This window comes from Panthera uncia (assembly GCF_023721935.1).
Source record: "Panthera uncia isolate 11264 chromosome A3 unlocalized genomic scaffold, Puncia_PCG_1.0 HiC_scaffold_11, whole genome shotgun sequence".
NCBI lineage: Eukaryota > Metazoa > Chordata > Mammalia > Carnivora > Felidae > Panthera > Panthera uncia.
Genome location: NW_026057578.1, coordinates 62,240,882 through 62,247,515, shown reverse-complemented (window position 1 = coordinate 62,247,515; position 6,634 = coordinate 62,240,882). Strand labels below are relative to the sequence as shown.

The 6,634-nt window shown below is 41.1% G+C and overlaps 1 long non-coding RNA gene across 1 annotated transcript; it reads right to left on the bottom strand.

Moving 5' to 3' along the window:
- Window positions 1-610: 610 nt before the first annotated feature.
- On the bottom strand, window positions 611-5,902 carry LOC125936222 (uncharacterized). Its single transcript, XR_007461963.1, has 3 exons — window positions 5,829-5,902; window positions 1,294-1,366; window positions 611-1,010 (listed from the first exon to the last, which is right to left on the bottom strand). It is a non-coding gene; the product is annotated as an uncharacterized LOC125936222 (long non-coding RNA).
- Between the last annotated feature and the right edge of the window lie 732 nt (window positions 5,903-6,634).

Below are 6,634 nucleotides of genomic sequence, written 5' to 3'. Positions count from 1 at the left end.
TCTGAGTCAGACCAGTCATTCTGGTTTGCCCATTATGTAGTGATAGTACCCTGGTCAGGCTGGCACTCACAGGAGATCGGTAACCTTGATCTTAGCAACTGAATGTTGTCTCAGTCTTATTTATGAGAGAAAACGATAGCCATATGCTCTTTCTCAAGAACACTTCATTTGCTTTTGTTGATAGAAAATTCTGGAAAACCTGGCTTGCCTGCCACCTCCTCTGACATTCCCATACTCTTGGAAGGAGAAACTGTAACAAACTGATTCTTTCCATCATGGAGCTCACCATCAAGGGGCATAAGGAAGGTCAAGGGCACAAAGTGCCAGGCAATATGTGATATCTAACTCCAGAATGATAGAAATGAAGTCCTATAGGATTAGAAAGGAGATAAAGATCACTCTGGGGTGATCAGAAGTTTTCACAGATAATTAGAACTGAGTTGTGAAATATACAACCCCTGCTTAATTGAATTCAGGTATCCATTTATATTTGTTTTCTTTTTTTTTTTTAAGTTTATTTATTTGTTTTTGAAAGAGAGAGTGTGTGTGAATGAGCAGGGAAGGGGCAGAGAAAGAGGGAGAGAGAGAGAATCCCAAGCAGGCTCCATATCCTTTGTGAAGCTCGAATTCATGAACCATAAGATCATGACATGAGCCAAAATCAAGAGTCAGATGCTTAACTGAGCCACCCAGACACCCAATTTATATTAGTTTTCTATTGCTAAATAACAAGTCACCACGAACTTAGTAGCTCAAAACAATATTCATTTATTAGCTCATAGTTCTGTAGGTCAAAAGTCTGGGTAGCCCAGCTGGGCTCTTTGCTTAGAGTTTCACAAGGTCAAAATCAAAGTGTTGGCCAGACTGGGCTCTTTTCTGGAGGCTCTCTGAAAGAATCTGTCTCTTCATTTGGGTTGTTGGTAGAATCTGGTATCTTATGGCTGAGGTCCCATTTTCTTGCTGGTTGTCATTGGAGGCCACTCTCTGCTTCTAAACTTTATTTCTTTATACTGAGATAGAAAGGGCACAAGCAGTGAGGGGCAGAGAAAAGGAGAGACAGAATTCCAAGTAGGCTCTACACCATCAGCACAGAGCCCCATGTGGGGCTCGAACCCACGAACCACGAGACCATGACCTGTGCAGGGATTGAGTCGGACGCTTAACTGACTGAGCCACCCAGGCGCCCCCCCCAACCTTTTTTTTTAAGTTTATTTATTTATTTTGAGATAGAGAGAGTACAAGCAGGTGAGGGTACACTCTCTGCTTCTAGAAGCTACCCACATTCCTTCTCACCTGGTCTCTTTCATCTTCAAAGTAAACAATAGCACACAGATTCCTTCACTTCCAATCTCTCTGACTTTTTCTTCTGAAAAAGACCAGAGAAAAAACCCAGCTTGTAAAGGGCTCTCCATATCTTCAGGTCAACTAACTTGAGACTGTAATTATATTTGCAAAATCTCTTCACAGAATTACTAGATTAGTTTTGATTGAATAACCAGAAGACAGGAATCTTGGGGGCTATCTTTAGAATTCTGCCTACCATGTGGTTATTCTGTGAACCTGCCTTAAGGTGTTTATCAATCAGTCTATCAGTTTGATCATTTATTGGCCACTTATTAAGTGCATTGTACCAGTCACTGTCATGCTAAGTGGAATCTTAATTTTAGTCTGAAAGGTTTTTCAGGTGCTTCAAAACTTGAAGTCTATCCGGATTTAAAAAAAAAGGTCAAATATTTTCAATAAACAAATTTTATCTTTCTATATTTCTATGTTTCTATCTTTTTATCTATCTATCTATCTATCTATCTCCACATCCAATGTGGGGCTTGAACTCATAGCTTTTTAAGCTACACACTACTTTCTACCTCATTCCTCATTTCCACCCAGGGAGCAGAAGGTTAACTCCCTATTTCTCCCATCCTTTCTCCCTCCCCCCCTTGTCCTGCTCATGGAAAGTCACCACCATAATGAATCATTGTTATCCATTTCTTCACTCATGATGATCTCCCCTCTGATCCTCACATGTGCTTCATTCTCTTTTGCCTCAGGAACTTCCATGCATGTAATGCATTCCCAATCATTATGCCTCTCAACACTTCGCCCACACTTCATGACTTGGCTCAAACCCTGCTTTCTCCATGCCTTCTGACCATACCTAGACTTTTTTGTGTGTAATCCATTTGGCAGTCAACAGTATCACTGTACTGCATCACTTCTATTTCGATCTTAATTGCATATTTACATATATATATTTAAATTTTTTTTTAATGACAGTATCTTTTTTTGTATTACCCCAAAGTATTTAGCATGAAAAAGATATTGAAAAAAATGTGCTGGTGTGATAAAATTGCTCTGATTGAAAACTTCTGATTAATAACTTCTATTAATATTATTTATCTAGTTGTCACATTTCTTAAATATTTTTTAAAAAATTAATCAGGATTTAATCAGGATATATTAATCAGGATATATTTAATCAGGATATATTACTTGACAAACAAGTAATATATAATCACCTGATCATAGTCCCATGTTTTCCATTTATGAATCGGCTTCTATCTGAAAATTTTTTTAAATTTATGTTTTTATTTTATTTTTGAGAGAGAGAGAGAGAGAGTGTGTGTGTGTGTGTGTGTGAGCAGGGGAGGGGCAGAGAGAGGGGGAGACACAGAATCCAAAGCAGGCTCCAGGCTCTGAGCTGTCAGCACAGAGCCTGATGTGGGGCTTGAACTCACAAACTGTGAGATCATGACCTGAGCTGAAGTCAGACACTTAACTGACTGAGCCATCCAGGCACCCCTTCTATCTGAAATTTTTAAGGGTATATGTGGTCAGGTATTGACATTAGCAAGCAAGTAATTATAAAATGTTCTGAAGCTAGAGGCAGTTTATTAGTTATGTTCTTAGATATTTTTGATGGTTCACTTTCTTTCCATTTATGTGATGAAGACAGTAGCTGCCCACCAAAATCTTCCTCATCTGTGTCAATAGAGTTGTGGCTGGAAGCATCTGCTCAGCCTGGAACTACATTTCCCACCAGCCTCAGAAGCCATATGTGACCACGTGACAAATCTTTGTCAATAAAACATGAAGAGAACCGATTTGTGCCAGTCCTGGGTATAGCTCTTTAAGAAGGTGTTCACTCTTACTTTCCCCTTCCTCTAATTAGACACAGAGAGACAGAGGCCCTCAGGAAATGAAATCTAAGAGAGAGGAGTGATTCCTCAGGCGGAAGATAGCTGTTGATGTCTTGGACTATTCGCCCTGTTTCAGGAGTGATAAATGTTGCTGGATTTCACCCATTATATCTTGGAGTCCATTTGTTTCAGCAATTTGACCTGGTACAAATTCATCTAGTCCAAATTCATAGCTAGTACAGTTAATTCTTGTATTGTTTGTCAAGCGTCTACTACCTATGTAGTGTGGCTCCCGTAGCATACACTTATTTAGAAATCCTGCACAAGAGGCGAGATCTAAGTAATTACCAAGGAAAACGCCACCAGCTCTGATTCTGAGGAATAGCTGTTTTCATCTCTATGAGAAGAAATAATCTTAAGAAACTATTCATAGTAATTGAAAGCAGAACTTCTAGTGAGCAACACCCTTGAGGCAATGCGGTCTGGGTTCATCTGTTTGTGGCTTACGGTCAAGGAACCTTGCTGGATGGCCCATCTCTGCTTCATCAGAAAAAGTAGAAAGAAGCTAAATTCTATTCTACCTAAGGCTAGAACAATGCCCTCTGATGTCAATCTCCTTGAATTTGAATTCTTCTCAGAATATATATCTTCCAGGAAGATTACCTGACGACTGCACTCTCCCCACCCCGGGCTGGATAAGATGTCGGTTATCAAAGTATCCCCAGGACTCACTGTAATTCTCTGTCACTATTCTCACCACACTAAAGCATCTGCCACTTCACAACCTCCAGTATGTCAGCTTCTTGAATGCAGGGACACTGTCTTCCTCATCTTTGTGGTCCCTCTGTCTAGTATAGTGCCCGGTAGAGAGATGTTTCCCAAATGATGGCTGAACGAATGGATCCTTGAATTTAAGGCCCTCATGGGAGGGTATTCTTCTGCTTACTTCTGTAGGAGACAACTTCATCATAGTCATTACTGACATCAGTTTCAAGCCCCTCCAAATCTTTTTAAATGATTTGGTACCACGCCTCATTACTTTATACTGGTCACCATGCCTCATTACCACTACCTTTGCTTAGATCAGCCAGACCTATGTGCCTTCCTGAGATATATCTTTGACAAAGATTATATATACATACATATATATATATGTATATATATATAATTAATTTTATAAGATTTTTATAATTTTATAAGATCATATATATGTATATATAGTTAATTTTTAATATTCTCAAAACTTTACTACATTGGACACATTGTGTCAAGAGATAGGATTGAGGAGTAAAGAGAGACCTGGGCCAGAACTCAGGAATCCTTGTGTCTCTTTTATCTCTTATGGCTCTGGTAAAATGCCCCCCCCCCCAAAAAAGGCCACCGTAAAATGATAGTGAATTAGAAAAGAGTAAGCTCTAGAAGTATTCTTCAGACAAAATGCTACCTAGAAATAATAACAAATTTTAAAAGAGATAAAAGCACAGCTTGGCATGGGGCTTCTGAGAAGCAGAATTTGCAAAGCACAAGCCTGGATCATCTCAAAAACCCCTTTCACCTGTAAAAGCCTGTGGTTCTATGTAAATTAATTGCTCTGCATTTTTTATGTGTAAATGATACAATCTTGGTACCTTCAGATCTGTCTACTAATGAAGCTAGCACTGTGTACTAGCTGTATCTAATAAAATTATCTCCTGCTGACATACCATTTTACAGGGGCATTTATAGAGGTGGTGGGACACTGGTTACCAGCATGGACTTTAGAGTAAGACTATTCAAATCGAATACAAATCTGGACACTTCCGTAAACTAGCAATGACTTAGGCACATTACTCAATCTCTCTAAGCCTCAGTGTCCTCACCTGTAAATGAGCAGAAAAATGCCTGCATTACTGGGTGTTGGAAGAATGACGTGGGATATAGTACAGACAGCATTCAACACAGTGCTTGGCACATGGGACATTCTCTATGGAAATTCGCTGTAGTTAATTTCTCATTCCTCATTTCACTTAATCCTCGCAATACAAGACAAGTGTTACTATTATCCTTATTTATAGAGAAAGTTGAGACTCAAAGAAATGGAATGACTTGCCAAAATTCACCCAGTAAGAGCAGAACCAGGCGCTCTCTCCACGGCCCTGCTCAGAGTCTAACTGAGACAAGGAACTAAGACATAAGCTCAGGGAGAGGGAAATGAAAGGGGAGGGTGGAGGTGGGGAGCCACAGGAACAAAACTTGCTGACCACACAGGGATGGCCCCCCCCACAAGGTAAGCGTGGTGAGAAGGATTCCAGAGACAAATGGGACTCACTTGTAATAGCGTGTGAGACTGCGACACTACCTGAGCATGGCACAAGCCAGGGTGTCACGGTGACCTCTCCACCTGTGCAACTTCCAAGTCCATGGCAGAAGTGGGGCTTCTCCTCAGCCCACCTCCGGCTTTTGCGCCTCGCAGGTGTGCCCACTGAACGCTTGCTAAGTGGCCTGGGTAAGAAGGCTTCTCTTTTTATTGCCCCCTCCCTTAATTTAGAAGACCTTCCTGGTCGTTGAAATCATGAGGAATTAAGGACTCTTCTTCTTCCTGCCTCAAAGCAGAGGGAGGAATCCTCCCTGAGAATTCAATTTTGTGTCAAGTAGCTGATTGATCCTGACAATTACCCCATTTACTGTACTTTAAACGGCAACTCTACCTACCTTTCCTCCCTCATCCTCCAGCTCTTCACACCCAAGTCCTGGTGCCTCATTTATCCGCCATCGTGATTTCTACCCTGTGCACAATGATATCATCACAAGCAAGCACAGCCCCCCCCCCCCCTACTCAAAGAGAAAGAGGCAGAGACCCGAGAGCGAAAATTAAGGAGCTTGCTCATTTCCCCCCCTCCCCTGCCCTGTCCTCTCTCTTACTGTCCTACTGCATTACAGAGCCTGCTCCTTCACAAGAGTATCTGTGGTTCAGAGTACCTTGCAGAGACACAGACTGAAATCCCCTTATTGCTAACAGTATATTTCACTATATATATTTAAAGCACAAGAGGAAATGCAAGAGTTGGTCTTCTTCCCTCTAATAGATTTATGTGTTTGGGTTGTTTTCATTTTAGAGAAAATTACAAAAATAAAGGACCAGAAGGGTTAAATAGTCACAGAACAGCCTGTCCTCATTACTTGTGTGAAATCCCCACTGCATCCCAGGGACAGCATGTTAAATCAATAGAGACTTGAGCTGTTAATTTCCAAAAAGGAAGAGATGATTGAACAAAAATAGTCTACGTTGGGTCTCTGCCCACAGGGGATGGGAGACCCTTTATTTCCAGGTCTTTCTACAATTAAGTACCTTCTAGGATCACGAACCACTTTACAAAATTTCCTGCTTTGGGTGGGGAGGGGGAAGGAGGGAATACTTTGTGGACACAAAAGCTTTAGTTTTGCACAGCACTGAGTTCACAGCAAGGTGGGAGGAGGTGAGGTTCGTATGTAGGTGTATGAAGGCAATGAAGGTGGGG